The 11,907-nt window shown below is 45.8% G+C and overlaps 1 long non-coding RNA gene across 1 annotated transcript in view; it reads right to left on the minus strand.

Annotated features, from left to right (window-relative positions):
- The window catches only part of LOC308061494, a 30,180-nt gene extending 18,273 nt beyond the window's left edge, over window positions 1–11,907 (minus strand). Inside the window, exon 1 of the long non-coding RNA XR_013927254.1 lies at window positions 11,862–11,907. This is a non-coding gene — a long non-coding RNA (uncharacterized lncRNA). The remainder of the gene's footprint in view (window positions 1–11,861) is intronic.

Consider the following 11,907-nt stretch of genomic DNA (forward strand, 5'->3'; position numbering starts at 1 on the left):
TTTTGGTCTTCAGAAAGGAAGGTGGGAGAGAGGAATAGTTTTGTTTTCTGTTACAGTGCTGCTGCCACCTAACCTGTGCAGAAAAAAACTGTAACATGCTGTCTCTAACCCTTCTTCCCTTACCTTCTGTTTGGTTAAAATTAAGTACTTTTTTTTTTTTAATTGTCTTTGTTAACCTTGATATGAATGTTTATCATGAGTTATGAGTTGATCCTTCAGAAAGAGATGGTGCATGATTACAGCAAATAAACACAACTCGATCATGGATAAAATTCATAGAAGTATACATTCTGTGAAGTAAGTAACTGACATGAATAGTTCAACCTGCTGATTCTTTTAATTATTTTTATTGCTGTTTCTATCCAGACCTAATGTGGGGGGAAAGGGCATTATTTTTAGAAACAAATTTGTCATTTCATTTTGCTAACAAACAAACAACAAACAAACCAGTGAGAATATCTAACAACTGGTTTTCTCACCTGTGCTTTAAAGTGCATATTTTACTGTGTATGATCATTGGTTTTGGTTTGTTTCTCAAGTATTCTGTGCTGTATGTAAAATCAGTTCTATTAACAATACTGTTTATGGAGAATGAGTGGTAGCGTTGTAGCTGTGGCAGTTCAAAGACACAAAGTTAGCAGGAAGAAGTAACTAACCTCTTTGATTAGAACAACTGTTACATTAATTTTTCCAGCTGTAATAAAAGACCCTCCCTCCTCTATCTTGACTCTTTTATATAGCTGTGTATGTTGTAATGGCTTCAGATGAACTATACAGAACTGCCCAGAGCTACACTTTGAAGTAATATTTATTTGCAGTTCTCTGTATGGTTGGTCTCCATGACTTACCATCAAAACATCAGAAGGGTTCTCCTTTTCCTTGGGAGCAGTAATTTTCTAGGTCAAGTAACACTTGCATTGAGCTCTGCTCAGAGACAGACAATCTGCTGGATTTAGGCAGTACAGTTCGATGCAGTAGCTGGGAAAATCTTTGACGAGTATTGAAACAAAAAATTCTCTGTCTATTTTAAAGTAGACCTTTCCTTATTTCATACACCTCAGTGAATGGTGATCAGGAACAGAGAGGTCCTGTTCAGAGAGGTCCAGTGGTGTATTACTTTACATTTAGTTCTGCATAACAAAATCCACAGAGGATTATTAACTGATGTGATTTGGATATTTTCAGTGTGGCAAATGCAGCATCATTTTAGCTCATCCAGTGGAATTCACTGAAATCCAAGTGAAGGTGTCTGCTGGCTTCAGCAGCAGCAGGACCTAATTCTTTAAATTTGGTCTGGGGTGTAATTTACAAAAAAGCCTGGAAAAATCAGGAGCTCACATTCCACTGAGAGGGATAAGGAGTGGGACATCCTGCTTCCCCCTGCACTCCCATGGCGAACTGTAACTCACATGCCTTTTGGAAACATCTGCTGTCAATTAGATGTCAGCTCCTCAAGTAGTAGAGGAATGGTAATGCTCTGTGCTGGATGTACTCAGGATAGATGATGATTAGGAGTTCACCAGCCTTAAAATCTTTGAATCCATATGCCAGACAGAAGGTTTCACCTGAACAGCAAGTTTGTAGTTTATGTTGCAGTCTTTCACTGTAAATTTCCCAAGCAAATGTGAATAAATGGAAAAATGTTTGAATCATACTTACTAGTTGCAGTAGGAGAGTACAGGACACAGGCAGCTATGCATTAGCAATTTGGTACAAGTGTATAGATAACAAAGCTGGAAAGCCGATTTACAATCATTATTTTTTCCCCAGTATTACACAGGTTACTGGACTTTCTTGAATTAACTCCTGTAGGAACAAGAGTGTTTCTCTGAGAAAATCAATCATTTTCAACTTCAAAATGTCTAGTGATGGAGAATCCATTACAACCCTTTGTAAATTGTTCTAATAATTAATTACCTTGCATGTTAAAATATGTCCAGTTTCAAATTTCACTGGTTCTTGTCAGACTTTTTTCCACTCGACTAAAATGCCATATATTATCAAATTTCTACTCTTTTATGCTACTTCTACAGGGAGATGGGAAATTTATAAATTATAACGAACCCTTAACCTTGTCTTTGTTAAGCTAAATAGATGGATCTACTCAAGCCTCTCTCTGAAAGACATCCCTTCCTCTCTTGTAGCCCTTCTCCAAACCTCTCTCTGTTGGCCACCAGTCCCTCATGGTGGACCCCAGCAGAGAACCCTGCTTCAGTCCCCACCACACCTCTGCCAATACAGAGGCAACACAGCTTTACTTTGAGAAATCCTGCAGCAGATACGGTGCATTGATCCTTTGATTCACACCCTGGGATTGAAAATTTACATTTAGCAAATTATTCACCATTACTTTTGATTACCTTTTTTTTAAGAGAACCTTTACATGTATGGATGAGACCCCAGTACAATAAACATACATGTCGAGCCCTAACATGAGCCTAGAGATCCTAAGCATAGTTATGCTCCATCTGAAATTGGGCTGATCTGGCAGAGTTGTGTGCAACAGAGAAATGGACTTCTTTGAAGAAGGGAGGCAATAGCTGCTTCTCTAGATACATTAAACTGTATGTTTAAACTCAGACATGGAGCAAAAAATGCAGCAACCCCCTTAACGTGTACTCAAAGATCTGTGGCCATTGTTTTGTTCCCCAGGCAGAATTTAAGATACTGGGATTTTTCTACAACACTCCACATGGTCTTTTTGGATGTGTCTTTTTTCCTGTTTGGGAATGGTACCTACCATGGCCAGGAGACTCAGCAATACTAGAGCAATACAGACAGAGCAATATCTGGAAAGGTCTTTCACCTGTAGTTATCCTTTATTTCAAGCTCACCCTTTAAAATGGGCTGATGAGAGAACTTCTTGTGTTGAACCTGTGCTTTGGGAAGGTTTTAAGAACAGAAGTGATATAATTTCCCTTCAACTCACCACGATTACTTCCTGCAGTACATTTGCAAACTTGCTGTTTGTTTTCAAGGGATACTGCATCTACAGATTAATTTATTGTATTCTAATTCATTCTCAGAGGCCTGTATCAAGTGATGGGCTAAGGAATCAACTCTTTCATGAATTCAGATGTGTCAATAAAGACAACAGAAAAAAGTAAGGTGAACAATTGGGCCAGCCAGCGTAAGCTAATACATGATGGACAAGTTTTGGTCTAGCCTATGTTTTTACTGTTTCCTCTGATTAATCAGCAAAATGAATGCACAAAATAGAACATTACTAATATGTCAACAGGTAGCTTTCTGCCCATGCTAAGTACAACAATTGAGTGGGTGATTACAGAGCAGGGAGAATTGCAGATTTGGAGACAAAGGCCAAAATGGCTTTTTCCTTCCTATCAGAGGCTGGAAGTAGCACAGCAGTAATTGATCTTACATAGAGAGTATGTATCTTAAAAAAAAAACCAAACACACACACCCCAAAACCCCCCACACCACAACGAAACCCACCCAAAAACCCCCAAACCACAGCAGAAACAGTAGAATAGGTTCCTAAGCTACCCTGTGTATTGCCATGCACATCTCTACCTCCCTGGCCTCTGGCAGTACTAAGAGCAGTGAAGGCGAGGTGTTGCTTATAAAGTTCAGCGCATTACATGATGAGTAAAATTCCCCTACTGAGTCATAATTTCTCTAGCATGTAGTATCTGTATAACAAGTTGGACAGAATTTCAACACTGCATATGGCTTTTTCACACATGAACACATTTTTTATCACATATTTGTTTGAATGGGAATATCAATTCCAGAAAACAAAGTACACCTCTGGTTCAAAAAATGGCTATGGGAAGTACAAAGAGCTCCAGTTTTACTTTCTTTCGTAAGAACCATTATGCAAAGTTCAATCCAAAATGTATGAAAATATACAGAGCTTAATGCTGCAAAGTTCTGTATGTGTTAAACAGAGTGAGTGCTGCCTTTGCTAAGGCAGCATTGTTCTCTATAAGCTAGTGGTCATAAATACAAATATTCATGCAATCCTTCACCTTTCAGGCGTACTGCTGTCACTACCGAGGTTCCTCACTAAGCATTTTTTTCTGTTTCAGAGCCTTCAAGCATTATCTAATGGGCTGTTTTTTTCAGATGGTCTTTTCCTTCTTGGAAGAGAGAAACCAAAATTATATCAGCAAACATGCTCGTTCAGGTGAATCCCTCAGGCTTTAGCAGCAATGGACAGGCCTCAGAGGTACCTTGGAGATTTGTAAGCATCCAAAAGTTAAGGTACCAGGATCACTTTTCTTAAAGCCACTTTTGCATTGCTTTATATCCTGGAACGTGGTCACTAAACGGTTGGGGACAGCAGCTGGAGAAATGCCACTGCTTAAAAGAAGTCCTTCCTGAAACAAAGCAGGCATTTTTGCTGCCTTGTGCTCTATCTCCACCTCTCTATCCACACCCCAGCTGAGAGTGAGGGGCAGTGTCAAGGGGGGTGCGTGGGCAGAGTGGTCACAGTGATGTATGGCTCCATCTTAAACTTCACCATCATAAGACTCTAATTGTCGCTTTTGTTCTGAGTAACAGGAATGTGGGATTATGGAAACACAGGCATGCTGAGGTCTAAATAAACCTGCTTCTAACAGCAAACAACCCACAAGGTTTTGGTATAGATAAATGCCATGATTCTGGCAGATCTCCAGAGACAGAGCACAAAGGGACAGACCTGGGCTCATACCTCATTTAATTCCTGAGTGCTGTCATCTTTCACACTTAGTGCCTCCTTGCTGCACTGCTTGTGGTAGGGCACAGCTGGTTAGAAATCAGAGTGCCACAACTATTTCCCTGTTGTTGCAAACTATTGTGAATTTTCTTTTCTTTCTGAATGTTTCCAGATTGACATAAAGGATTGGGAGAGCCCTGGAGAGTGGGGGAAATACAGAATAGGTGTTTTGTAGACTATCCTTGACTAACTGTTACACTGTACTTACAGTAAGTGGGACCTGTCAGAAGGTCTGCTCCAGGCCTGCATTGCTAAGCCGGGAGACCTGCAGGATACAATGACAACTATGTCCCAGTCTCTATGCTGGGCGTTTTCTACACATTATGCCTCAAAATCCTCTACCTAATTGATTTGTGGCAATGCTCCACTGCCCTACACATGGCACGACCATCCTTAGTCAGAGGTCCTCTCCTGACTCCTGAGGGGTGAGGGGTAACCCAGTCAGGTGGAGCACACACAGAGTAGCAGACCAACAAACAAACCAACCAACCCAAACAACCAGGAGAACCCTCCAAACCAAACCAAACCAAACCCACTTGGGTCTGAACCAATTTTTCTTGCCATAAATTCATGGAGATCTGCACCCCACTTCTATTTGTAAATCCCCAGTTGTTCTGATAATTTGTTTTATTTAATCAGTTCAGTTATGTTCACTTTTTAAAAATAATGATCTTTTTTGTTGTTGTTTGGAATGGGGTTATACTGAGTAGAATTTATTCGGTAGTTTAACAGGAACAGAGACAAGCGTAAGGAGTGTGCAATAGATAAGCTGCATTTGGGGAGTAGGGGAAAGTCACATGCAGGCAGATACTATTTATACTGTTCTGCTGCTTAAAGTTGATGCTAATGGTACTGACTCGGTGTTTTGATGATAACTTTATTCAGGACATTGAAACGGCACATAAATGTTACCAAGTCAAAAGCTACCAGTAACATCAGTTTCTGAAAGGGCATATTTTAGTGACCGTTCTGGGACCCTACACATATAAACACAAAATGTGCACAGTATTTTCATTTAAAGAGCATGGCTAGCTTATAGTAAAACAACAAGTGGCAAGAATTTGGGAAGTACTTTAAGCAAATTTCACCTGTGAAGCAAGATCAATTAGGTTAAGGAGCTGAAATCCATAAAATAGTGAAGGAAGGAATATCTGCAATGAGAGGTGACACCCATTTCTTCTGTTTTGGTCTTCAGCTAGCTATCTCTTTAACGTTGTGAAGTGGCAGGAGGACCCCATGCTGCTGATGCAAAAGTAAAATTTGGATGGTATTTTACACCAGGAAGGGATTAATGTTGTATTTTGCTGAATATTTCAGACCAAGTAATTCTTTTTTTCTTCCTCCACAACTTCCTCCTGTTGTAAGGAGGACAATGCCAGCTGTTCCACTGTTGGCTTTGTCTGGTAATGCCTGACATGATGGCTGTAGAGTCATACCTGGAACTTTCTGGGAAAATTTCCAGTTATCACATCTTCCTCCATGGCAACAAGGTTGAGAATGCTATCAGAGATAGGTTGCTAGCATTTTCAGCACTGCCTTATTAGTCCTGGCTTGGTTTAGACAACACATTGGGTGATACTCCAGTAGCTGGTTTATATTAATGTTGCTGTAGCTGAGAAAGACACATTACAAATAGAAGGAATAAAAAATCCTACAAAAATAAATCCTTTGTGCACACCTTCTCCTTTAGGATAAAAGCAAGCAAAGTTGAATGTAAGGCATCATTATAACATTAAAAAATGTTTGATGCCCATATACAAACCTTAACACATTTGAAACATTCTTTTTTTCCCCCCACTATGTCACATATTTACTCCCTTTTCCTTTCTTCATTACTAAGGAAATGAGGAAATTTGCATGAAAACAATAGCCTACATTCTTAAAAGTTTGTCTATTACTGCTTATATTTTCCTGCTCTGAAGGGATTGGAGCCTTCCGTAGAGGGTACTGTAATTGCTTCCAACCCAACGAGCTGTGATGAATAAGAAGCAGGAACTTTTAAACAAAGATCTTGTTTCCATGCAAATATTCTCAGTAATAAAGCATAAAGTAAAAGAAATATGTGAAGTTATGCTTTGCAGAACTGCTACTTAAAGCAAAGCTGCTTTGTAGAATGAAGTAGAATCTGAATTTTTCAAACTGCAGTAAGGGAAAGTGAGTTTGAGTATTTTCCATAAGAGATTCCAAATGTCTCCTAACAAGATCGTTACAAGGCAAAGATGGAACATATCCTGATATTATTCTCATCAGCATCATCAACATCACTCTATGTGAAAAGATCCTAACCAGAACTATGGCACCCTTCTCTTGTTCCTTTATAAACCCAGGAACATACAGCCTCTTTCCCCCCAAGATTTAGCAATCTAGTACGTTCTTATAATCCATCTCCAAGTCATTGCCTTGGTCTACCTCCTCTAACTTTCCAAACTCAGCAGCAACTGACCAAAACCTACTGCAAAAAATAGAGGAGAATATTTTAATTGGAAACAATAAAGAATTCATAGGAAACTGGAAACAATAGAGAATTAGTAGGAAACCTTTATCTTGAACAACAATTAATAGTTCAGGCTTTGTTTCATGATAGCTCACTCAGTAGATAAATCAAAACCCAGGAACATTCATTTGCTTGCATTTTTCATACATTAGTACCACCAAGTATCCACCTCTCTAGTTTCTGATCTTCTAAGCAGCAAACACCTTGGATTCATCCTTAAGAACAACTTTCTAGAGTGGTTCTTTGCCAGTAATATTAGTAGGTGGAACAGTGACTATTTTCTACTCATGGAAGCTGTGTCACAGCCGAGTCCTATCTCCCCAAATGTAATGAGGTGACTGATTATCCAGCTGCTCAGGGGATATTTTCATGTACCTGAAACGAAAGGAAGACAGCACAGACAAGCCCACGCAGTGCATGAGCACCAACTTCTGCTTCTACAGGCGTTAGGGCTGGCTGTGCTCATTGTTGCTGCCATCACTGGGCTGTAAAGGACACAACAGACTTCCACTGAAATTGTCTCCAGAAGAGAGGGGAAGTGCTAGCAGGTACACAGTTTAAAGTAAATAATTTGTAGTTGCAATTTCTTTATCCCTCAGCATGTCTTCACTCAGTTTGGTAAGGGTGATTTTCAGTTTGCACAGAAAGAGGACCTTCCATCATAACTCACAGACATGGCCAGTTAGAAGCATCAAGTAATTTTTCTAGCTATGTTGGTGAACAAAAAAGCCAAGAGACATAAAATTCTTACCCTCAAAAGCTACCCTTAATCATCCAATAACTCCATATCAAGCACTGCGCTGAAATACGGTGCACATTTTTTAAACACTCCTCTCTGGTAGAATTTGGATGATAGGTTTCAGCCAAAAGCTGCCTCTTTTTTTCAGCAAGTTTTAAAAACTTGGAAGTGTCTTCTCAGCTTCTTCTATGGACTCAGTGCTATGTCACCACAGTGCATAATTTCATCTAGAAACACTGGTAATTCTAATGAGAGACATCAGGCCCCATTCTGCCCAAGTCTTCACTTTCTATTGCCAGTGGACTTGTTAGAGCTGATAATTCCAAAAATACAATATTTATAACTTATTCATGATTTATTTTAAACCTCTTTCACAGCCTGGTGCACATGAAGCAATTTAAATCGCCAAAACTCTGTTTTGCAACTAACACTTCATTATACTGAATGGAAAAGTTCACACATCTGTTGGTGTCGTATTGTTTCGGGCTGGCTGCAGAGCAAACAATCCAGCAAGGCACAGATTTGCCATAGGAAGGCTGTCTCCAAACCAGAGGGTAGAAACTTTCATTTTCTGACAAAGGCAAGCGAGTTCTGCAGAACATAGAAGAGTCTCACTCCACGGCATTGAAGGACTGACACAGCCCCTCTCCCCAAGGATGCTAAGGGAGTTTCTTCAAGTGCATCTGAGTAATGGGGTGTCACTGGAAGTCTTGACAGAAGGAGGGTCTGTGCAAGCCCTTTTCGTTGGATGGAGATTCCAGTCTGTGTTATTAAACGCTGTTAATTCTGATACCAAAAAACCAGAACGGTGACCCAAACCTCGTGTAATTTTCCTTCTTTAAATATAATCTTACAGTACTAATTTCAGGGTCTCAGGTGATTTAAAAAATTGGAGATTAAAAATCTGCATTCTAAACCCATCACGTAAATTCTGTTGGAATTACTATGTATATATATATATATATATATATATATGAACATATGTAATGAGTATAGGTTATGCAAATATATTATACAATATAAAAGTGAAGTCATGTACCATGCAATTGACCTTATTTACACCACCAATTCTTTACAGTAAGCATTGGTTTTGTGTCCTGTGCTGACCTATTGCCTGGCATGGTGGGGTTCCAGGATGCTCCTAGGACTTCTGGCCAAGGGACTAATGGAAGCAGTAAGAAAACATCCATACCTCTCACTGACGTGAATCAAAATTCCTAACTGTAAAACAAAGAAACAAATCCAGCTGAGTTAAATATTGCACTAGTTTCTACTCCCCATTCCCACTCCACACCACAGTTGGTTTTCATCTGCTTTTGTTTGTTCTCTCTCCTGCCATTAAACAGTTTGAAAAAAATAACGGATATTTCTGGTTTTTTTAAGGCATGGTCCAAACTCAACTGAATTTAGGAATCTGTCTCTGCTGAGAAGGCATATGGCTCTTTACATGATCCAAAGCACTACTCCTGGATACGGAATTATTTTGATATACTAAAGCACTCCTGCTTATTTCAAGCATTTTGCTCATCCATGCTATAACTGTCTGGATCACCACTCCTGGCTGCGTCACGTCTTCCTCTCCCCTCCTTGCTTTGTGAGCTTACTTTGGATTCAGGCAGAGCACGGTATCAGTGTGATACAGAAGTTACTGAGACCCTCAGCGGGAGGCTGGTTTGAGAACAATTATCTGACAGAAATGTTTAGCAGTGCAGCCCAATCTATGTTATGACCCTCTTTCTAAATGTAGATATAATGGCATGTTAAAGTGATGTTACATCTTACAAAGCCTGCTGGGTGAGGGTTCAGCAAGGTTCCCCTCGTTTCCCTCCTGCACAGCAGTTCCTTTGTTACTGCCTCTCCTCCAGATCCTGTGATGGACGGGAGTCCTGTGCTCCTCCAACACTAAAATGGGGCTGCCAAGATAATTTACGGGCCCTGCGGCCAACAAAAAGTCTCAGGCCTCCTCGGGTTATCTCTTCAGCCCTCCTTTTCTCCACCCATTGTGCCAGCTTGTCCTCTCAGATTTTACAGATGCCAGGAAAGGTTTTGGCAACACAAACATCCTTCAGCGCGCTGCTTTTAAACAAGTCTTCTCCTGGCTTCGCCTGTGTCTGCGTCGGTATTTCTAGACACAAAACAGAAGGGCAGCCACACGGCCGGGGGGAGGGCGAGCGGAGCGGCGCGGAGCGGCGGTGGTGCGCTCCGGGAGGGGGATGGAGGCCGGGGTGAGGTGCCCGCAGCGGGGCGGGCCCGGCGGAGCAGCCTGGTCGGGCTGGGGCGTGTGAGGGAGGGCCTGTGCCCCTCGCCCAGCACCTTTCCCCTTCTCCACTGGAAATCCAGGCTCGGCGTGAACAGCTTTGCGGGTGCCGCAGCCCCCGGCGGCCTCTTCCCGCGGGGGGGAAGGTGGTGAAGGCGGAGGGTGCTGGCCGCTGCCCGAGCGTGGGCAGGAGAACCCACGGCTGCCTCCGCGCCGGCTCCTTGCAGGCCCCAGCGGCTGGAAAGCCAGAACCGGCAGGGCTTCTGCGGGGACCCCGCGCCCCGCTTGGCGTCCGCGCAGCTGCGGAGGCAGGGCAGGGGCCTGGAGTCCGCGGGCGCTCGGCCTCCTCCCGCACCCCGCAGCCGCACGGCCAGCGCCGAGCCGCGGGGCGGCCGCTGGCTACCGGGGAGCGCGGCGCAGTGCCCGCCGCCGCCCGGGATGCACCGCCGCCGGCCGAGACCCCCGCCCGCCGGGCCGCACGGCGCTCCGCCGAGCCGGGCTGCGCGGAGGGTCCCGGAGGCGACGGGAGATAAGGCGAGCGCCGGCGGGGGGAAGCGCGGCCCCTCCGCGCCGCCGGGCGGGGGCCGGGCCGCGGGGGAGGCAGCCGCCGCGGAGGAGCTCCGCTGCCCGTTTCCAACGGAAAGCCCGGCCCGGCGGCGGCCACGTGTCGCGGCAGGGACCGCGCAGGGACCCCGCGGCCCCGCCAGCCGGTGCGGCGCAAAGTGCGCGGTGCCGCCGCTCCGCCCCCGCTCCGCCGGCGGCTGCGGCGTGCGCGGGCAGGCGGCCGGGGAGGGGGGGAGCGGTGCGCGGGGGTTTCCGCCGGGGGCGCGGAGGCCGCCAGCCCCCCGCCGCGGCCCTGCGCGCGTTTCTTGCTCCAATAAGCAATAATTAGGTCCTAAGCTAATGGTGTGTCAGCTGATCCGCTCCCTCCGTCGGCGCGCGGGGGGGGGGGGTGCTGCGCCCGGCGACATCGCCATGGAAACGCTGCCCTCGCCTCTCCCCCCGCGCCCCCCCCCACGGCCCGCGCCCGGCTCCGCGCCGGCCCCCGCGCCCAGCCGCGCCCGCGGAGGCGGGGGCGCCGCGCGCGCCATCCCGACATGGGACAGCGCTGCCCGTCACCGCGCCGCGCCGCCGTCGCCACAGAAACTTTTGTCCCGGCGGCCAATCAGGGCGCGGGGGGGGCGCGGAGCGGCGCTGGGCCCGGCCCGGTGCGCCGCCGCCGCCAGCCCGCCGCGGAGCGGAGCGCAGCGCGGCGCGGGGAGCGGCGCAGCGGAGCGGAGCGGAGCGGCAGGGCGGCGCGCGGCCCCCGGCACGGAACCCGCCGCCGGGCCCGGGTGGGACGCGTGCCCCAGCCGCGGAGGTGCCGGCTGCGGGCGGGGGCGCGGAGCCGGGCGCTGGATGGCGGAGGCGTGGGCGGGCGCGGCCGCGGAGAGGCGACGAGAGGAAGCGCCGCCGCGGCGCCTTCCCCCCGCGGAGGGGGTGTCCTGCTTGGCGCGGCGGGGGACACCGGGGAGAGCGCGGAAATCTCCGGCGTGAGCTGAAACTGTGGCAAAGGGAGGGGGCAAGAAATCAAGATTGCCTTCTTCTTCTTCTTCTTCTCCCCCCTTTAAAAAAAGGGGTTTTGCTCAGCATCCGCACGCAAACTTACTTGAATGCCTTGTAGCCAGTTTAGCCCAGAGACCAAAGGATACCCC

The sequence above is a fragment of the Falco punctatus genome, assembly GCF_963210335.1.
Source record: "Falco punctatus genome assembly, chromosome: 3".
NCBI lineage: Eukaryota > Metazoa > Chordata > Aves > Falconiformes > Falconidae > Falco > Falco punctatus.